This window comes from Callithrix jacchus, chromosome 14 (genome assembly GCF_049354715.1).
Source record: "Callithrix jacchus isolate 240 chromosome 14, calJac240_pri, whole genome shotgun sequence".
Taxonomy (NCBI): Eukaryota; Metazoa; Chordata; class Mammalia; order Primates; family Cebidae; genus Callithrix; species Callithrix jacchus.
In genome coordinates this window covers 83,999,434-84,022,201 of record NC_133515.1, presented here as the reverse complement: position 1 = coordinate 84,022,201, position 22,768 = coordinate 83,999,434, and the positions used below count along the sequence as shown (strand labels likewise).

Sequence of the window (22,768 nt, the reverse complement as noted above, 5' to 3'; positions counted from 1 at the left end):
GTACTCACGTTGTGGAAATGGGTTTATAAGCAGAAGAGCAAGAATTTTCATGACTTATGAGGCTGATTCTTCTGGCAGTTCTTAAGTTGGTACTCTGTGAGGGCTGGTGGACTCCATTTCCCCAACTAGGTGGCACAACTCAGAAACCTTGTCTTCCACAGCATGTATGATTTGCAGTGACTCAATCAGTCCTTGTTAATCACCATCATTGCCAAAAGCAGCTGAAGTCTTGGTTTCTCCATGAATATAGCAAGCGGGGTGAACTAGATGATATGATAGCTTCTTCTAACTCTGACTTTCTGTAAATTTAACCTTCCCCTCAAGGGATCCATGAGACTCTGCATTAGCATCCGTTCCTGGCCGTCCCCTAACTGCAAGACCCAGGGCATGGGCTATATCTGCTTACTCCCTTCTGCTGGCCTGAAAGCTTCTGACAGTCAAAGTCTTATATGATTCCTGTTTAAATCCTGGGCACTTATCCTACTCCTTGGCATCTGAGAGAATTTTACTGAAATATTAGGCTATTGTATTTCCCTGAGTAGAAACTGCCTGTAGGAGAGAGGGGAAGAGGGAGGAGACAGGAGCCCGAGAAGCCCTCCTGAGTCTTAAACAGGTGGAACCTTGTCCTCAGTCCAGAGGCAAAGGCTTTCTTGAGGGACAAAGGGAGGTCTCCCAGCCAGGAAAGTTTTGTTGCTGGTGCATCTGGATGATGGCCCCCTGAGAGACACCTGTGACTGCTCCCACCTGCAGAAAGAAGACACCAAGTAATTCACTGAGCAGGCAGGTACATAGGGATACCTGAGCAGGACTAATTTCTGCATTTACCTTCTTCTACACTTTAGAGGCAGAAACTAACATTTTATAAGAGCTGGACATATGTGGTGGTAGGTGATGAAGAACTGAGTCTGTTTCCAAGCAGCCCAGCTCACAGTGTCCAGTTCCAGGCTTTGCACCTAGCCCAGTGTGTTCCATCTGTTAAGAAAGTGTGATCTGCTGGGATTATAGCAAGAAGTGAAGAGAGGATTTAGACAGAATTTAGACTCCCTTTGGGAAGACAAAAAGGGAAAGTGTATCAGCCATATGTCTGCCTCAGGGCACCAGCCTTGCCCTGTGGGAGCTGGGATTGTGTTACTCAGAGAATTTCAGACTTAAAGAACTTACTCTGAATGTGCAGGAAAAGAAAACGTTAGGGGATTGAGAATGAGGACAAGCACATGGGACCAGCAGCTATCTAGGAGTATGATCACCTACTGTGTGCAAAGCCCCAGGCTAGCACTGTGAGAGGCCACCAACTGGATCAGTCATCTCTAAGCCAAGTTTAGTCACCATGCCAGAGTCACCCTTGTGGTGATGAGAGCTCCAGAGATGGCCAGCAAAGCCCTGTTTTCTTCTTTCAACCGGGCCCTTCTGTCTACAGGATCTCCCATGTCCAGCTCTTGATTCTCAGGGGAATCCTGACTGTAGGTTGGAGTCATTAGCTATGTCTCTTAATCCTTCTGTGATTCCGGTCTCCCTGTTGTGTCCCAGCTTCATCCTGATGCAATTCCTGGGGCTGGCCTGTCTGGGCTGACAGGGCTCTGGGACCTTTGTTGCCCTGTCTGCCTCAGATCTGACCTAATGCTGCTGGTGACCTGTGTCCTGCAGCTAAGGTCCTGCTGATATCAGTTACCCTCTAGGGTGAGTAACATGTTGAGCATCTCCTATAGTGCCTTGTGATAGGAATTCAATAAATGTTGAACAAATGAAAGGGAGGATAAGACTGGAAAGGCAACTGACCACCCTCTCCCACCTGCTTTATGTGCAGAGAGGAAAAGAGGAGCTAAAGGAAGCCCCTTCTTATCACCCTTTAATCCTCAGGGGTCTCATAGAAAGAATCAGGAGAACAGACTCTGAGTTAAAGGAAAACTGCTTTTTCCTTAAAGAGTTCTCATTATTGAAAAAACAAGGGGGAAGAAACCGCATGTGGGAGGGGTCTGAGCTTATTAAATTTGCTTCCAATTTTCTTACCACAGTAATTGGATTCTGATTTATAGGATGCATTTGGACAGTGCCTGAAACAGAGAACTATTAGCTGAGCATTAGAGCAAGTGCTGCCGGGAGGGGAGTGCTGGGGTGAGCAGCTCAGGAATCTGAAGATGCTGTGTGACGGGGGAGGCAGCAGGTGGGTGAGGAGGGGGAAAAAGGAGGAGGCTATAGAAGTTTCGCCCAGTAGGCAGCTGTGCTGATCAAATCTCCCAATGCACTGGCAATGTGGACCCCTTACAAGCAAGCCATGCAGAGCACCATGTGATAAAAGAAGCCCAGAGAGTCCAGGCACTGGTGGCTCATGCCTGTAATCCCAGCACTTTGGGAGGCTGAGGTGGGTAGATCACCTGAGGTCAGGTTCAAAACCATCCTGGCCAACATGGTGAAACCCTGTTTCTACTGAAAAAAAAAAAAATTAGCCTGGCATGGTTGCTCATGCCAGAAATCCCAGCTACTTGGGAGGCTGAGGCAGGAGAATCTCTTAAACCTGGGAGGTGGAGGTTGCAGTGAGCTGAAATTGTGCCATTGCACTCCAGTCTGGGCAACAAGAGCAAAACTGTCTCAAAAAAAAAAAAAAGCAGCAGCAGCCCAGAGAGTCAGGGCCTTCATTTCCCTATCTGGAATAAAAGCGAGTAGCCATTTTTCTTTTGGTTCTTCTCCCGTGAAGTCTACAGTATTTTAAGAGAGAGTCTCGTCTATGTGGAATGTGGACAGTAGAAATCAGGAGTAGAAGGAGCTAAGACAGGGCAGGGTTTGAGCCCCCGTTTCCCTGGGTTTACAGGGTCCTTGGTGGTGGGCACTGAGTGACACCACATCCAATATGTCTCAAAAGGTAAGTTCTACAGCTTCATAGGCATGCCCTATTCATATGTGCTTGGGGTTAGCAGCCTTCCTGTGCCCACCCCACCCCAATGTGCATTTGATGTGGTCTTTACTGTTGAGATGGGAACCTCCATTGTCAGCCTGTAGACATGCATGTCTCTGCTGCAGCCTCATTCTCTCATCCCTAGTCTCAGGCTAGGTGACAAGGCAAGAACAAGGTGCCCCTCAGTGGCTTTCAGCACATCCCTGCTCCTCTCAGCTTCATTTCTCAGCGGTGAAATAAAGGTGTTGGACTGGCTGATCTCAAAGCTTCAGCACTCAAGTCTCCACACAGTTATAAATGAGTGCATTCTTCCATGCACGGTCTCTTCATTCCAGGTATATACATGCACACCCCCCACCTCAATTGAACAAAACATGGAGCTTGCCTGGGGACATCCTAGCTCCAACTTCCCCTCATAAGGTTGACAATTACTCTGTTAACACAGAAGAGAGTGTTAATTTCCAGGTCACTGCTGTGTGAGATCATGAGGATGAATAAAATGGGGTAGGCCGGGCCTGGTGGCTCACACCTGTAATCCCATCGCTTTGGGAGGCCGAGGCAGGCAGATCATGAGGTCAGAAGATCGAGAACATCCTGGCTAACATGATGAAACCCCATCTCTACTAAAATACAAAAGATTAGCTGCATGTGGTAGCATGCGCCTATAGTCCCAGATACTTAGTAGGCTGAGGCAGGGAAATCACTTGAACCCGAGAGGTGGAGGTTGCAGTGACTTAAGATTACACCACTACACTCCAGACTGGGTGACAGAGCGAGACCCCATCTCAAAAAAAAAAAAAAAAAAAAAAAAAATGGTGCTACATGTACTGGAGGTGGGAGGTAGGTGAAGTACTTTAAATAATAAATTCACTGTAAGGAACAGATGACTTCTAGCTGGGGTCAGTCTGAGATGATTGTCCAGGGGAGTTCTGCTGTTTATATATTAGGTTGGTGCAAAAGTAATTGTATTTTTTGACAGTACCTTTAGTGGCAAAAACCGCAATTACATTTTAATACATAAAGCATTGACTGGTCCAACAAGTAGTCCTTGTTTTCCAGTCATCCCACTCCCATCCCGTCACCCCATTCTGGTGACAACAGCTGGATTGGCCATTATCCAAGTGGTACATAAAACATCTGGCAGACAAGCAGCCACAAATAGAGACATGCCCCTCCAGGAGGGAGGGAATATTTTGAGAAAGCATATGTATGTTTTTGTCAGCAGTGCCTATGATGGGGTTGCTTTGATTGCAGGGAGCAGGTATCAGGGTGGACTGAGCTTGTGAGCCATGTGCTGGAAGCTCTAGCTGGGGAAGCCTCATTGGGTCACCTCTGCCTGGACTGGCTGGGTCTGTGTGTTTTCTTCTGCCTATTCTCCCAGCCTTTGTCCAGTGTGGTACTGAATGGCTCAGACAGTGGGGTGCCCATCACTCGCCTGGAGGGAAAATTCCACACTTTGATACCTCACAACAGGAAGACATTTTTCCTTGGCTCCTTTTCCTCCTGGGAAATGAAGGGGCAGTGGCCCAGCCTCTCATCGAATTTCTCCCTCCTTCTATTTACTCGGTTGGAATGGCTGCCAAAGATCATCATCATTTCTCTGCTTGTACTCGTCACTTAGAAGTAATACGATAAAAATCTTTACAGCTGGAATGGCAAAGCATAAAAAATGTTCATATTCCCTCAGAGTCAAGGCTATTCCACTAGCTCAGCACAGTGTTAGTGATTCCACACCAAGGCTGAGGGGAGGGGACAAGGAGCCCATCACAGACACTTAGCTTTTGCAAACAAGCTATCCCTCTCTGTGACTTTCTGGTCCCCCCATGCACCATTTTTCAATACAGGATGGGAGCCTGTTGATAATAGGTCTAAGTGCCTTCCCTCCAGAGCATCTCTGAGTTTCAGGGAGCTTTGGGGGAGGAAGGGAACAGCAGGAAGAGTTGCAGGACATCCTGGAAGTGTCTCTGCAGTAGAACTGTGTCCACGGCCTGGGGAAGTTTGCAGTACCCTCTTGCCAGGTTGAGAGGGGAGGAAAGGCCACCACAGTGCCTGCTCTGTCTGTTTTCTGGTAGTTATTTTGTCTTGGCCACATAGCAAGGGCCTCTGGGTCATGACTCCTCCCCAATCTTGGTCCCCTGATTTCCTTTAATCCTGAGCCTGTAGATCCCTCCTGCTGTCCTTTGAGTACCTGGTTTTTTGTTTTTGTTTTTGTTTTTTTGAGTTTAAGGGAGATTTCCCAAAGGGGTAACTCCTCAGGCTTCAAAAGGGGACCAGTTAGCAACACTTATGAGAATTCATCTAAACTGCCTTAGCCAATTTATTTTTTTGGACCTTGTTACCTAGCGAATTCCTGCCAACTTTGACTTTGCATTGTACATTTCATTCATTCATTCATTCATTCATTTGCTCATTCCTTTACTCCACACATTTGTTGAGCAATTGCCATGTGCCAAGTCCTGTGTTAGGAATTAGTCTCCACTCCTCATGAGCTCATGGCCTAGTGGGAGAAATGCACATGGGACCAATTCCTGATGCTCAAATGTGGATTGCACTAAGGCCATACCCTTGCTCCTGGATTTAATCCACAGACTTCCTGCCCTCAGTGTTCAAGCACCCAGCTCCTGCCCTGTCTCTGGTTTGGGTGTATTATTTCCATCTTGGCCGTGCAGCACAGCATAGGGGTTAGGAGCTGTCCTGTGAAAAAGACAAAACAGCATTAGGCTGTCCTGCAAAGGAGAAGGAATTTACATGTGCATGGGAGGCAGAGGCTTCTTGGAGGAGATGGCATGGGCAGCCGTTAGGTGGCTGGTGAGTGGGGTCACATAGGATTTTACCAGGTAGCAGACATTCCAAGTTGAGGGATAAGCATAAGGAAATAGAAGTAGATAGAAGAGTCTGTTTTTCATAGGAATAAGCCCAATTTACTTAGAGTGTAGGACAGTGGAGTGGAGGAATGGGAGGAGAATATTCTGGAAGATAACTTGGGGTCACAGTGTGGCAAAGTCTTGAATTGAGGATAAGGAGTTTAGAGTTTATTCAGGAAACTTTGGAATGCTTTTGTGTTCACACTGTCACTGCCTCACTGTCCCAGCAACCCTGGGAGGTGCCCTAAGTAACACATTCCCAGCGAGCACTACAGCCAGGAGGAAGGAAGCCAAAGTGCAGTGGAGCAAGACAGCACCAGGCAGCAGTGGTGCCCCCGCCCCTAGGGTGGGCAACTTTCCCAAACCAAGTGCAGGCTGGACAGGTGGCTGGCCCAGGAGCTCAAGCTTGATGTGGGAACTTGGCCTGAAAGCACTGTTATCCTCGTAGTGGGGGCATTGGGTCTTCCACTGGGGAGTTTGTTCTGAAGTGAGGCAGGAGCAGTGAGAAGCAGGAACTAGTCTTAGGGGAAAAGGAGCTGGTAGGGGCTGGAAAAGGAGTCTGTCTTTCATCCCCAAACTCGCTGCTGGGTTTCCAGACTGAGCACCAGTGTGGGCTGCAGAGACTTGAGCAGAACAGCTAGACTCACTGATTAACCACACAATAGGTTAGAGACCCGGGCTCAGAGAGGTTAGGGGACTTGCCCAGGGTCACACAGCCAGTCTATGCTTGGCTGAAATGCAAAATCAATTTTTCAGATTGTGGGTCCATATATTTTATTTTATTCTGTCACAAACATAAAACTTCTAAAGTTCACTGAGAGAAAGTGTGTGTGTGTATGTGTTTGACTTGTGATTTGGGGCAAGGAGAAGAGGTGATAGATGAGGATTCTGGGTTTCCCAATTAAAATAGTTTGATTATTATATTTTAGCTTTGCCCAGAGGTTCTAAAATAATACATTTCAACCATCTAATTCAATTAATAGTGTCATCTGGTGTTCTGTTATCTGGGCCAAATGCCAGTGGGCAGGTAACCCAAGAAGAACCTTGTGTGATTTTGAAAGGCACCAAGTGGTCTTTGTTCTGGGGACAGATTGCCATTCTCTCTCCCTAAGTTTGCCTCCTACATTTCACATTACCTCGGGAGTGAGGCAATGGAAAGAGATGTAGAAATGTTTTCAATGCTCAGGATGGAAAACTGATTTGGATTAAATATTTGCCAGGAAAAATTCATTCTATAAATTATTAAGTCTAAGACTATTAGGTATAGATCAGGAAAAAAAAAAAAAAGCAGACTGAAAGTTTGCCTTCAGGGAACTTGGATGCCCCCAGTGAATAAATCCCCCAGGTGGACCAGTGGGAGCTACCTTACTACCCTCCCAGGCCACGAGTACCTCCCTACCTTACAGATCACTTTCCATGGGAGGCATGGCCCTTCAGCTCAGGGTTTCAATAACACCAAGGGCAATGTGGTATCAGTTCTCTCTCCTCTGAATTATCTGTCTTTAAAGGACTGAGGAAGAGGGGTGAAGAGCATTCCCTTGATTTGCACTCTGCATTCCGGGGGTGCTCTCTTCAGTACTACAGGGAACACAGGAGGGGTGGAGAAGACAGTATTGTTGACTTTGGCTGCAGCTTTTGCCTATTTCATGAGCTTTCCATGTTCCAGTTCAGTGGCTTTTGAAATCTTCTTGCACAACCAAAATCCGCCCCAACAGGAGAAACTCTATCTTTTCTTAAGGAAATCTTTTATTGAAACATAACATACATATGGAAAAGTACATACCTTATGCAGATTCATCTTGAAGAATTTTTCCAAAGAGAACACATCTATGTTCTTGCATCAACTATCTACATCAAATTAAAAAATATTATCAGTTTGCCAGAAGCCACCCTTGTGCCCCATCAGAATCCTCCGAGGCTATCCTGTCTTCAAAAGCTGTAGATTAATGTTGGTTGTTTCTGAACTTTATTTAAATGGAATTACACAGTATATACTCTTGTATATCTGGCTTCCCTCAAAGTTATGTGCATGAAACTCAGCCACATTTTTGCAAGACACAGTTTGTTCATTCTCATTGCTGTGTAGTATTCCCTCAAAATGTATATATTACAATTTCTATATCTACTCTACTATCAATACTCATTTGGGGTTTTTCCAGCTTGGCCCTTATGACTAGAGCACCGATGATTAAGCATCTACTTATCTTTTGGTGAACAGACATACATGTTTCTGTAGGGTGTAACCCTAGAAGCTTTTGTGGCTATCATCAAATATTTAATGAAGTGCTTTGAGCAGAGTTCCAGTTGCTCCAAGTCCTCATTATCAGTCACTTGCTATCGTCTGTCTGTTTCATTTTTGCTGACCTGGAGGCAGAGTAATGGTGTCTTCTTGTGGTTCAAATTTGCCTCTCCCTGCCGATCAATGAAGTTGCATATATTTTCCTGTTTCTTCACCATTTGAATGCCTGAGCAAGCATTTTGCCCCTTCTGCATCTGTCTGTGCCTTTTGCCCAAGAGCCAAGCACAGAGCCTGGCTCTCAGTCCCTGCTCAGTAACCTGCCTTTCTTCTGGTTAGTTTTTGCCATTTTGTCCAACCTTTTAAGACAGCGTGATACAGTAAGAGGAAAAAATAACTGGCCTGAGTCTGAGAAGATGCATGCCCTTTCTAAGATACTGCCCAACAATGCCTTCAGCTCCCTGGGTGTCTGCTTCCTCCCATATAAGATGAGAGAAGTAAGCTGGAGATGCTTATTAAGGTCACTTCCAGCTCTGTCTGCTGGTGTGAAAATACTTCTGCCAGTAAGAGCATGCGGGAACTGGCTTAGGAACTGAATAAGTTAGATGCTATTTCTGGAAACATGAAGCCCTCCTGCTCGGCAGTGCTGCCCCTCCCCCTGCCCTGGATCACTCTTTCCCCTCTCCTACTTCCCTTCCTAACAGGACTCCAGGGACCTGCAGAGCATCAGAGCCCTTTCATTGCCACCTTGTCCATTTCCTCATGCAGGTCTTTACCACCCTCTCATGCCTTCCATGCAGTGCAGATCGCCAGACCTCTCCCAGCCTGAGATGCACATGTAGGCTGGTTTGCCATGTCTTCTCACTTATCTGACAGCCCCAGACCTATTAAACACAACAACAGCAGAGCTGCTTGCTCCTGGAGTTGGCATGTCACATAGAAGGCAGCTTGACTGCAAACATTGGTGACCTGCCCACATTTTTCAGGCTAAAATAAGGAGCTGAAACACACAGACTTCTTCCCTTTAAAACCTGGATCACTGTCAAGTTCCATTACCATTTTCCCCCCAAGTGCTTCAAAGAACCACTGGCTCTTATGATATAACACATGTGCCTCTACTGCCAGGAAGAAACAGGGCAAGTAGGATTGGCTTGAGGAGATTTCAAGGAGGTTCCATGCTGGTACCAGGGTCCTGGGGCGATTCCTACAGGAGAGGATGAACTATGCAGTAAGCCCTTAGTGTAAGACTCTTCATGCCTTGTATTTCTTTCTTTTGAGACAAAGTTTTGCTCTTTTTCCCACATTGGAGTGCAGTGGCCTGATCTTGGCTCACTGCAACCTCTACCCCTGAGGTTCAAGCGATTCTCCTGCCTCAGCCTCCCAAGCAACTGGGATTATAGATGCCTGTCAGCACGCCCAGCTAATTTTTGTATTTTTAGTAGAGAGAGGGTGTCATCATGTTGGCCAGGCTGGTCTCAAACTCCTGACCTCAGGTGATCTACCCACCTCGACCTCCCCAAGTGCTGGGATTACAAGCATGAGCCACCGTGCCCAGCCCATGCATTGTATTTCTATAGGACTTCACAAAGTGCTTTCCCATCTCTTTCTCATGTCCTCAGTGGCTCTTTGGGTGAAAGGGTCATTGCCATTCCGCAGAGAAGGAAGCTGAGACCCAGGCAGCATAACTGGTTGACTAAGTGGCTGGCAGAGGTTTCCTAACCCTGTAAGCTTTGACATATAACATCTCTGTCACTTACTAGCTGGACCATGGATGAGTTACTCAAACTCCCAGAGACTCCATTTTTCATCTGTAAAATGGGAATAATAATGGTCCTCAGGGTGAGGTGAAATGATTGATGTCAAATGCTGAGCCTCATCTTTAACCTCTAGTAAGCACTTGATGACTGTTTGCTAGCTGTGGCCATGAGTAGTCAAGTTAGTACTGGCATCAGGACCAGCAATAGCATCTGACGTCATGATCTTTCCTGCTGCTCCACAGCTGTGGGCCAGAGCAGGTCTGTTAGGCAGGGCAGATAGGTGACAGGTCCAAGGGTGGAGAAAGGGGTGACATGGATGATTTTGTAGAAGTTGTGGCTCTGCACCCTGCTCCCCAGCTCTGAGTCAGGGTGCTGCGGCTCACATGAGTCATAGTGGAGATGAGAACAAGGTGGGGTGGGTGCAGGGCATGTGGGCAAGGACATCCTTAGAGAGCTCTGGGCCTCGGCCTTGGCTCCTGGCGCTAAACGTTCCACTTGCCTGAATGTCAGACTTACTTTAAAAACTGGAAAACAAAATGAGTGAGGAGGTGACTGTGATGCCACCTCTGGTGAAATTTGTACTTGAAAGATACTGGAGATGGAAGCCAAGGCCAGCAGAGGGAGTGATTCAGAGCCTGGGGCCAGCAACTACAAAATGTGCTTGACAAGAGATGAAAAGAGCAGGAGAGGAGATGACAGCTGGGTGGGGGCTGCTGTGGGAGGGAGACCTCTGAGCCCGAGGGTGGCAGATGCAGGATGGAGCACAGAGGGCCACATGAGGCCCCAGGTGGCTGGAAAACTAAGCAGGGACTGTGGGATGGAAGCAGGACATGGCTGGGGACCCCATGGATCACAGAGCAGTGAGGGTCCCACTGGGCTAGCGAGGAGTAAGATCAGTAAATAAATGCCCTTGAGCTTATCCTTGCTGTTCCTGAGGCAACAAGAGGACCCCCTGATCTTCACGGAAGCTTTATTGTGTTATCCAAACTGCTCTCCCTTCCTGACCTTGTCTGACCCTCCCAGTAGCAGTGACCTCAGCAGAGCAGGCGTGCTGGCTGAATCTCTTCTGCCTCCCAGCCCCTCCCTGTCTCTCCTCCTTGATTCCTCATAAGGTCGCATCATTTACTCCTTGCCCCAAACCCGCCTGCCCCCACCTCTCAAGATAGCAAGCACCCTCTTTGCTCCCATCTGCTCCATCTCAGGCCGGGTGCCATCACCCTTCAGACTTTCAGCCAAGCCCTGATCTGTGCCATCATCCCACTCTCCCCCATTTTATTGTCTCCTCTGAGATAGCTCTTACTCTCTGAGATATCTTGCTGCCAAGCTCAGCAGCTGCCCTCTCTCACCCAGGTGACTGCAGCAGGCCCCAGCTGCCCGCCTCATTGTCTCTGGCTTTCTAAATGCAGAAGGATTGCTTCTCACCTGAAACCCTTCATATACTCTCAGCTCATGAGTCTCCACTCCCACCCTAAAGTCAAGGCCACCCCCATCAGGCCATGGCCCGTGCCTCCAACTGTGCTATGAGGATTCAGGCCTCCTCGTCTTTTCTGCTTTCTCTGTTCAGGATGCCCTTTTGTGTTTTGGGAGTCTGGGTGGAGGGTCTCCTCTTCGGGAAGACTGCTTGCCCCTTGGACTGAGTTTGGCAGCCCCTCCATCCTCCATGCTTGCTCACCCTGAGCAGCGCTCATTGCCGTGCGTTGCAGACATCAGCTTACTATCTCCCTCCCTCCCAAGCCTCTGAGCAGCTAGGGCAGGGAAGCTGACTTATCTTTGCATTTCCTGAGCCTAGCACGGTGCCTGGCACTCACACTGTCCATCAGTATCAACTGAGTGAAAAGGGCTCCGAAGAGCACCTCATGATTCCTTCTCAAGCTACTGAAAACATCAGGGATTGGGAGAGCAGTGCAGGTATGCGAGTGAATCCTCAGAACAGAGGGAGAAAATCAAACCACGGGAAATTTAAAACCATCCTTGCTCGACGAAGAATTCTCTGTGTTCACACATAAATCCAGCGCCACAATTGGCAAACACGTATTGATTGTACCATTCCCCTGATGTGTGGGAAGCACCATATATATGTTCTCTAGGTTCAGCCTCACAACTTTGCTATGACTCTGGTTTTAGAGATGAAGAAATTGACTCCAGTAGCTTGAATAACTTGTCCATAGGAATTTAAAGAAGTGGAAACATGGCCTCTGCCTGCAAGAAGGCAGTAGTTATCTAGGAAGGTGGCACAGTGATTTAGAAAGGGAATGGCCCTGGAGGAGAGGCATAGGTGGCCACAAGGAGCGTAGTGGAGGAAGTGATTTCAGCAAAACTGAGTGACAGTGACAGTTTGGGCAGCTGGAGGAGGGAAAAATTAACAGAATCTGGGGAGGTTTGTGGAGGTTGTGACACAGGTACAATTGAGGGCAGTGACTGGGCTGGTTTAGGAGGGCTAGAAGCTCCTGCCAGGGAATGGGGGCAGGGTGCCGAAGAGTAACATGAGGGTGGAGTCCTTGGGATGCTGAAGGTTTAATTCCAGGTGGCTTTGAATGTCAGGAGACAGTCCTGTTGGGGAGCAGTGTGTTAGCAAGATGGAAGAGAGAAGGGCTGTGGAGAGGGTGGGGGAGTGGCTAGAAGTGATTCTTCTGCAGGCAGGAAGAATAGTCAGGAAGCTGTTGCAGGAGGGCAGACCAGGGTGTAGATCAGGCTTGGGAACATAAAAGTGAGGGTAACAGGTGGTGAAAGAAGGAGATTTGAGTGCCGATTGACTCAGGGGTGGATTGACTGTAGGAAGGTGCAGGAAGCTATGGGAAGCCTTCACTTTTTCCCTCCCTGCTTCAGACCTTTCAGAATGGTGTGCAGATGTGAGTCCCCTGGAGAAGAGGCATAGACGCCTTGGCCCTCAGGGTGCTGAGTCTGGAACATTCCTGGAGTTTTTTGACTGTAGGCCTTACAGCTGCTGCAATTGGAGGGACTTTCCCCTTGTCTCTACTAAAAATATAAAAATCAGCTGGGCATGGTGGCTCATGCCTATAGCCCCAGCTACTCTGGAGGCTAAGGCATGAAAATCGCTTGAACTCAGGAGGCAGAGGTTGCAGTGAGCCAAGATGGCTCCATTGAACTCCATCCTGGGTGACAGAGCAAGACCCTGTCTCAAAAAAAAAATAAAAATAAAAAGAGAGAGAGAAAAGCCAACAAGGAATAAAGGTTTCAGAGGCAGTGAGTCTGGATAATCTTCAAAGGGCATACTTGTGGAGCTCATGAGGGCACCGACTGGGGAGCCAGACCATCTGGGTTTATTTTGAGGCTCCACCACTCACTGATTATGGCTTGTGCTCTCCACCACTATGAGAGGAGGAGTTGTAGCACCCACCTCAGGGAGTTACTGTGCAGGCTGAAAGCTCTGGGAAGAATACCTGAGACAGAGTGAGGATTCAATTGTGTCGTCTATTATTACTGTGTTATGATGTGATTTGAGCAGGACTAAAATAAGACATGAAGGAGCTCTGGTCCCAGATACCAAAGTATCTTTTTAAGGAAACATTTCAAAAATAAGTCTTGCCCCAACTCCATACTTTCTGTCCCAGCGAGGCTCTGCATTTTGCCTTTTGAGAAAAAATTTTTTTTGCAAACACACACACACACACACGCATATGCACATGCACACACAGCTGCTATCTGGGTGGTGCTTGGTACCGGCCAATGCATGCAGGTCCTGGCAGTGTCCTGAGGGAAACCCCTTCGCAGCCTCCCTAGATCTGCTGATCTTCCTGGAGAGAAGCTGCCACTTCCCCCAGGGTTTCCACCAAACCTCAGCATTCCACTCACTTAGAAGGGGTTAGGCAACATAAGAGAGCAAGATTTGTTGTCTGGACAAACAGAAGGATCCTGGTGAATAATGGAGGAATGGTCATTTCTAGGAGGTCTCTAAATGTAGCCAGAGGAGTCTCCGTTCTTTAAGTCAGGTGTTCTAAGCCCAGATTGCACGAGTCAGCACAGGCAGCAGAACTGCCTGAGGAGGTGGATTGGGGCCAGAGATTGGAAGACCCTACCAAGTTGCTAGCCTGAGCAGCACTGAGAACTGAGATGGATCTGCTGGTTTCAGGACAAAGAATGGGAGATGTCCAGTCTTCTGTGTTCAGTAGATGTGTTTTTTGCTGGGGTTGGTCAAAGCTTTATCATAATTCAGTGGAATGAACCCTTAAACAATACTTTCAGATGCCAGTTGCTAAATGAATGCAGGTCTGATCTGTGGAATTGGGCGAGAGAGGAGACAGGAGGGAGATTTTCTTAAAGCTCAATTTTACAATTTAAAGGGCTATTCATTATTCTGAGATTGTGGCCTTTTATGGTGTTTAACTACTCTTTCTTTTTGAAATGATGATGATGGTAAATGATGGGATTTTTAAAATATATATTATTTCCCACAAAATAAAATGTCATGAACCTAATTATGGTCTCTATAATGTTTTTATTTTATTTTACTCATACCAAACAACCGAGACCCGGAAACCATTATCCGACACTAACGTTGAAATTTTTGTTATATACCAATTAAAGTTCCAGGACAACTTAGGACAATGATGTCCCATAGAAATAGATGTGAGCCACATATTTAATTTAAAATTTTTCAGTCACATGAAGAAAGGTAAAAGAAGTAAAATTAATTTTAGTAATCTTTTTGATTTATTCCAGTGTATCCAGATACTAACATTTTGACATGTCATCAATGTAAAAATATAGGTAAAATATTTCACATTCTTTTTCATACTAAGTGCTTGAAATTGTGTGCATATTTTACACTTATAGCATATTTCCATTCAGACCAGACACATTTCCAGTGCTCAGTAACTATGTGTGGCTCGTGGCTGCCCTACTGGATAACACATGTCTAGGAGAAGAGGATGCCTGGGCCACAGTCTGTCAAAGGTTTCAGTCTTTCTCCTCTTACTTCATCATTGGCATCGTTCATCATTCTTAGAACTTTGGTAAACAAGAACATCCCAGCCCTTTAAACACAGTTGAGTATTTCCAGCATAACAGACAAAACTTAAGAGCTCTCCACGGACACCAGACACCACCTGATATTCCCCAAGACACCCTTAGCTCAAGGTTTCTTATCGCCAGCCCCCTTCCCAACTCACCGCTCCATACTTCAGCTTCCAGACTCTTTTTCAGTTAGGGCAACTTCTTTGGCCTCTCCTTGCTGCATCACTGTCATTGGCCTTTGCTCAGCTTACTGCTCTGGAGCTCCTTGTATGGATGTCACCTACAGCTTGGCAAAGGACATTTTCCTCTCCAGCTCTGACCCCCTGCAAACCTCACCTGCCTCCTGTCTTCACTTATCCCTCCACTCATTCTTCAGACATCTATTTATGTCTAGTATGCGTAGTCACCATCCTGGGTACTGAGGTTACCACTACAAATAAGTCCTCACCTTCACTGCAGCAACAGTCAGTAGAGGAGACAGAAAAGTAATTTCACAGTGCTTGGTAATAAATTACAGGAATGGGGTGAACACAGGGTCCTAGAGAGGCACATTGGAAAAGGCTTGGGAGATTGAAATGCTTCCCAGGGGAAGTAACTTCCAAGCCAAGATTAGAAGAGAAAAAAATGACCAGGCCTTGGAAGTGAGGAGATTTCAGATATATGGAAGAGAGAGAGCACTTGCAAAGTTCCAGAGGGGACAAAGAGCAGGTGAAGCAGAGGGTGGCTGGAACTTTGAGAGTGAAGAAGGCAAGAGTCAGAAGTAGTGCCAGGTCACTAAGGATAGTGAGCCATGATTAAGAGTCTCAATTTGATTTTGTGAGCAATTAGGCAACATTGAAAGATGTTAAAGATGCAGTTCTGGAAAAGTCAGTCTAGCTGCAGCATGCAGGGTAGATTGAAAAGGGATAAAACCAGAGAGGAAGTTGCTGCAGTAATCTAGAAAAGAAAGAATGGCAATGGAGAGAAACAGCCAGATGGAGAGATAAAGAAGACAAATGCACAGGATTACATTTAATTACATTGAGTCTGGGGCAGAAAGAGGCAGGATCAGAGAATATCTCGGTTTTGGCACATAGTGCATAGTGAGCTGGGGATCTTGGAAGGGTCAGCAGACTTGGCAGAGGTGTGGGAAGCAGAGGGTGTATTACAGGGTCATCTCACGGGGTCATTCAAGAGAAGATGCTCATTAGGGTTAGGGTTAGAGGTTAAAAGAGGCAGGCACTGAGAACTGTCTTTGAAAGCTGCCCACCAGAGCACCCAGCCATGTTCCTTAGCAGTTCACTTCTCTGCTCTGACCTACTTATTCCATTCCTAGACCACTGGAATTAATTACATGTTCAGCAATTCAAAGGTGGCATACAATGGAATAGTGAATCTCACTGTTATGTTAAGGGTCTTTTCTGAGACACAGGATTTCTGTAACCAAAGTTAGGGTGGCTATTGAGGCAAGAAGTAAGAGCAGTATATGTTGATGTGAATGAACAAATTAATCTGCATGTGAAATCCCAGCGAAATTGACATGAAATAAAAATTTCATGCCTTACGTGTAACAGTGTTGCCCATGAAATAAGATTAAAAGGAATTTTTGATTTTATAGTTGTCATACTTTTTATACTGCTTGCATTTTTCTCTTTTAAAGAGTTCAGTTTGAACCAAGGGGCCAGACACAGATTTGGCATTTTATATTTTTCCTCATAGCTGAGAGCAGGCTTCCTTACATAGATCTGAGCTGAGGAGGTGTTAGATGTTCTCAGATCTAAAAATGAAATCTATGATTCTAAAAGTGAGTAGCAAGATCACTGCCCTGTGTCCTGAGAGAACTGACATTCTAGAAAGGTCAGAGGCCAACAGCTTTTCTCCTCTCATTCTTTCTTCCTCACACACATTGTCTCTGAGCTGGGGTTGGTGGTGAGGAAAGGAAGGGATGAGGCATTGTTCATGAAGCCATTCTGGACTAGCACTGATGAGGGAGTGACAGAGGGATGTGGGGGAGGGAAATTTGTGCCCATGCCACCTGCACCTGGGATCCATAGATTGTCACCGCCATGAGGACAGAGAGCTCTCCCCCAGGAAGTTGGTCCCATTCCTACTTTATGTCTCATGTTTGTGTTTCTCTTTGCCTTTCTGGCCCTGGAAACAAGAGAAATGGAACGTGATAAAAATGACTCATTCATTTTCTCTGCCTGGATCTGACCTCTGCAACGTGTGCTGGAAATGCCAGACTTGGGGGAAATCCTAATTTCTGTGTAGGTCAACAAATAGCTTTCTGTTTAGAAATAGATGTGCATGAACCACCTCATCCAGGGCCTTGCTGAGGTCACATCTTCTCCCACCTGCTCAGACTCCAGTGGAAGCCGCTGTCTGGGATGTGCCTGTGGCAGCCCAGCCAGCAGTTTCCTATCTTCCTGTTACCACCCAGGAGCAGCAGCCAGTACCTCCCTCCTGGATAGGTCACTGCACCTGCTGGTTTCCAGAGCTCACTAGAAACTGCCTCTTCCAGTGGTCATTCAAGAGTGGGCATGTGAGTATACATAGTGTACCAGGCCACAGAATAGACCTGAGTCACAACTGGAACAGTCCTTGTACAGAGGTGTTACAACGTGTGACAAGGATGCTGGAGTCCCACAGGACTGGTTCAAATTCCCTTCGCTAGTTGGAGTGAGTTCCTTAGCCTTTCTGTGCCTCAGTTTCCTCATGAGTGAATCTGTAAACCAGTAGCAGCCTCACAGGGTTACTGTGAGCAGCAAACATGTGAGGTGCTCTGTATGGTTCCTGCTAAGAAGGCTTCAGTGAGCAGTAGTTTCACAGCTTTCAGGAGGCGGTTACCATCATCACTATAAACCAGGATCTCCAATCAGTGCAGGTTAAGTCCCAGTATGTCCCATGCCAGGCCTGTTTGATTTCCCTTTCATCATGCTGTGTATTTGCTTGACCTTTTCCCATTCACTAACTGTCTTCAGACTCCCCTCTGGGATGCCAGAGCCCACTTTCAAGATTTGGAGCCATCGTCAATTCCAAAGAAGCCAGAGTGGCTTCTCTTTGACACTGACATTTTAGTAACAATAATTACACTCTCCTCTCTGCTTCAGAGTTAGTGGGTCTGCCTCTTCATCACTCCCTCCTGGTTTTATGCTGGAGAATAAAATCCAGAATATTTCTAATTTATGACCAAGTCTTTTCTCCCATGAAGGCAGCATGCTGCCAGAGAAAGACCATGTGTTTGGAGTCTGAGAGGCTGGGTCCTGTGGCAGGCAAGCCACAGAAGCACCAAGAGCCCTGACTGCTCATTGATAAAATGAGGGTGATGACGATCATCACACTGTCCGTTATAGGTTGCTTCCAGGATGTAAGAAGCTTATGGGATAATAAAAGGCATCGTACACATCATGACATGACTGCAATGACTAACAGCAACCATCACTGAGCGTGTTTCTGACATGCCAAATTGTCACATATTCAGGTGAAGGGTTGGGGGTGTTGTGGGGTGAGCAGGAAGCAGTGACTGACTCTGCAGAGGCAAGAGGGGCCATTCCTCCCCAGACCCTGGGGTTAACATCTCAGAGCACCTCCCTGGAAGCATTTTCGGATCACAAGTGGCACTGAATGCTCCAGAGCTTTGCAGTCCAGGAAGCCCTTAGAGCCCCAGTTTAAGTTGGGGGAAATTGAGAGTCTATGCTGAGTCATTCATTAAAAATAGAAGAGAAAGAAACAGCATGTTAGGGATCAGCTCAGAGGAGCATGCCTTCCTCATGAGCTGCTGTGGCCATTGGGTCTGGAGACCCCGGGAGTCTGTGTCCCCAGGAGGTGAGTCTGAGACCAGAGTCTCCTCCTGGCTCATGGAGACTCTTCCGTGTCCCCCACCCCCGCCCTTTCCTGCTCACTGGCTCTTCTTCCAGTAAAACACTACATCTTTAATAAATTATCAACGTGCTTTCTCGTCCGTCCACTGGCGCCAGAGCTCGGTGTTGGCAGGCTTTTTCATTCCCTCGTGCCCCTAATAGATCTCGCTGTTTGATTCATCTTTTAGATCCCTCCCACAGAAAGCCTGCTGTCTGGGCTTACTCTCACCATGTCCCGCCTGCAGGATTTTTTTTCTTGGACTCTCAACCTTGTTGTTACCCATCCCCATGCTCATCCCTTGGGCCTTGGACCACAGGTGACTCTTGTGTGGGGCTGTAAGAATTAGGGTTTAGGGTTAGGGTTAGGTGCCTTGAACCCTGGTGAGTTTACAGGGGAACTGTAGGGATGAGCACTAGATTAGGAGCATTAGATTAAGATGTGGATTTCCCTCACCCCAGTCACTCACCAGGTGTGCCACCTTGAGAGAGACTGATTCTCAGTGCAGCTCATCTGTGGAGTAGAGGTGGTGGTGAGGATCTCCTGAGCCAAGGGGTGAGTCCAGGCTCCTGAGTTGTGAGCAGGACAAAGAGGAGGATCCTGTGAAGCTTTTCAAGCCTGTGAGATGTGGGATGCCACCCCACTGCCTCCCTCCCTGGGCCTGTGCGTGCTGGAGGAGCTTATAGGGTACAGCCCTGTTCTTTACCCTGCGGTAAAGAGGCTGGGGATCTCAGAGACCAGGAGGACAATGGCTCAGGTTCCAACCCATGCCTGCTGTGTCAGTAAGGTGGGCCCAGTTTAGAAGCTTGAATTGGGTCATCTCCATAGTCCTTTCCTTTTCTAAACCATGAACTTGTGATTCTAGTCAATGAACTGAACCTGGCTTGAGGCCGGCTCAGCCATTCTGTGTGCGTGATGATAGCAAGGCTAGCTGCCATTTCCTCAGCACCCTTTAAACACCAGGTGCTTACATGCATCAGCTGTAGTCCTCACAACAAAAACGTGTATTTATCCTCATCTTACAGGGAACAATCTTGAGGCTGAGAGTGGATAAATGACGTGTCCACGGGCATACAGCCGGTTCTCAACATGTCTAGACTCAAATCCAAGCATCAGAGCCCAGGTTCTTTTCACTCACATTGATGCTGCATTCTTTGATCTCTCCTCCTCTTACCTCTCAATGACCCTTACCTGCTTGTGGGATGGGACCCTGAGATCTGGCTCCACCCAGCAAGCAGAGTCATCTGCAGATTTGGGCTGATGCTAAAAATAATAATAGTTACTATTTGTCAAGCATCTGTAATCACCTAACATAGTAATAGTCTAAGGGAAAACATCTTCAAGAATTGTTATCTTCATTTTCCAGATGAAGAAACTGAGGCTTGGGAAAGTAATGCCAGATGCCCATTGACAATTGAGCCTCAATTACAAAATGGCATTTGTGACATTCCATTGGAATTAACTATGCATATTGAATGTTGACTACAGTCAGAGCTTCTGACAGCTGTGAGAGCATTTAGCAGGAGAGCCTTGGGTCCATTCTGTGTTACAGAGGAGCAGACGGAAAGTTGGAGAGGCGGGTGATAGGTTCAGGGTCCCACAGCTGGTCAGTGGTATCCTGATCCTCCAAGCCAGGATTCTGGGAACTGCCTCACCTGGTCTGCAGGTCCAGATCTGTGCCTGGGACTGGGATTCTGTGTCCCATTTCTGTCTGTCCCTCCTTACTTCACCCCATGAGATCCAGCACCTCCTCCTCCATGAAGCCAGCTTTGTCACCCAGGCAGAGTTATGCCTCTGCCTTACTGTGTGTGAGCACACATCTATGTCACTGTGGTCAATACACCTGCCTTCTCAGCTGGTCCTCCAAGGCAGGACAAATGACCTCTGCCCCCAGAGCTCTCTAAGGAGATAACTCTGAGTACCACCCTCCCTCCCCAACTTGCCCCTGAGTAACCCTGAGTAACTTGCACCACAAAAGCTTGGGTGTGGGGCTCCTGCCTCCCTGCATGTAGAGAGGTATGCATCCCCAAGGCAGTGCCTGGGATTTCACCCCACGAGGGGTTTCAGAGCATCTTCCCCCATGGGAGGGACCACAGCCACCAGGAGCAGCTTTAGGGCCTGGCCATTAACACATCTTTTCCTGGTGGTAGCAGCCTGCTGAGTTGCTCTGCTTGGACTCTTTTCCTTCACTGTCTCTGATGGAGAGACCAGGAGGCTTTGCTGAGCTCTGTGACTTGTTGCCTTCCTTTAGAGACAGATGATGACCCTCCACCCTGATATCCACCTTGTTCCTCTTGAAGCTGACCATGCTGGCTTCCTCCCCTCTGCCTGGGCCTCTCCAAGCCCCTCCATGCTCTCACAGACCTGCCATCTGCCAACTAAGACCGCCCCCCACCCCAGGTTCCCCTCAACCTTGGTTCCACCTCAACCACCTATGAGCAGTGCCCTCCCTGCCCTCTGCTGCTAAGTGAGTCAGGTCTGTATCCAAAGATAAGCAAGACCATGGTCTCTTCTCACCAGGAGCTGTTTCATGGCATGCCCTTCCCTTTTTATACTGGTCATCTAATACACAACAAATTGCTCCCGATTAAACTGCATGGTGTAAAACAACAAGAATCATTGATTATCTTCACAGTGTCTGTGAGTCGGGAATTCAGAGCGTCTTGGCTGGGTGGTTCTGGCTTAGAGTCATGGAGCTGCAGTTGGAAGTCTGCTGTAGCCACTGTCATCTGAAGGCTTGACTGGAGCTGCAGACCCATTTCCAAGGTGGCTCATTCATATGGCTGGCAAGTTGGTGCCAGCCTTCAGCAGGTGGCCACAGTTCCTCTCCACCTGGACATCTCTCCACAGACAGGGCTGCTCGAGTGTCCCTATAGCGTGGCAGCTGTGTCCCTTCAAGTGGCCAAGGCACAGCCTGCAATGATTTTGTGATTTAACCTTGGGAGTCATACACTGTCACTTCTACTATATTCTATGGGTCATATGAGCTGCCCTGCTTCAGTGAGGGAGGGGCTACACAGTACATAAAACCCAGTTGGTAAGGATCAGTGGCAGCCAGCTGGCTGGAAAGTTGAAAAATGATGTCTTCAGCTGACCTAGGAATGTACTTCCTGATTTACTTTCTCCCTTTCTCCATAAACAGATAACTGGTATACTTAAATCCTCTTCTAGTGTTGTAAAGAGGGACAAGGCCATGATCCCTTCCCCAAAGGAACTCACAGTCAAGTTAAGGAGAGTCTCATCACAAGAACTGCTAGAAAAGAGATGTCCAGAATGATGGCAACCCAAAGGACAGGTCCTTACCAACAGAGGGGACATTTGCTCTGGGTCATGAAGGATGAATAAGAGTCCTCAGGTAGAGGAAGGAGAAAGGACATTGCTCCATGAAAAAGCAATAGCATGACCCATGGCAGAGAGTTATGGCAGCATACAAGCCTGTGATTTTGAAGGGTCTAGAAGACTATGATAGGGAGTTTGGACTTCATACATTAGGAACTGCTGGAGGAATTCAAACCAGAGGAAGCCCTGGCAGAGCTATGTGGTGGACAGGACATGATTGACAGGGGCAGAGGCTGGAGGCAGAAAGGTCAGAAAGCTACTGCAGTGCTCCCCTGAGAAAAAAAGGACCAAGAGACCATGGGCGTGAGAGGTGGCGTGAATCCAGAAGGTGGGGCGGAAAGGACATGGTGAGAAATTGTCGCTGGTGGAGAGGACAGGCTTGAAGAACAAGGCTTACCTTTTCCATCATCTCTGCTCCTGGGGCCTTCCTTCCCTAACTTTTGACTCCTCCTAATGCTTAAGTCCTGAACAGAACTACCTGGCTTTTTCTAAATAAGTTCTCTGGACCAACACCGTGAGCCTTCACTGTATGCCCCTTAGAAAAAACTGATCAGAGATAATGTGGGAGGCCAACAAGACATCAGGGCTATTGGCCTGGGACTAAGGATCTTAATGTTTTAGGCCACAGACTTTCTTTAGACTGGTGAAAACGGTGAACTCTCTTTCCAGGAAAAAGAAATACACATTTGTACACACAGTTTGCAAACAATTTCAGAGAGCTCAGGGGTCCCTTGAAGTCCATCCCTGGGTCTCTGAACCCCACATTAAAAGCCCCAGGCCTAGGAAAAAAAATTGAAAATGAAAAAAGCAAATATTTGACTCCCCAAAGTCTGTTATTTACTTCCTCTTTTAATGCCCCCCCCCCTCCAAT

At 47.4% G+C, this 22,768-nt stretch overlaps 1 protein-coding gene across 4 annotated transcripts in view; it reads left to right on the top strand.

Moving 5' to 3' along the window:
- Positions 1 to 22,768, top strand: part of GALNT14 (polypeptide N-acetylgalactosaminyltransferase 14) — a 223,706-nt gene that overhangs the window by 145,738 nt on the left and 55,200 nt on the right. The window lies entirely within an intron of this gene.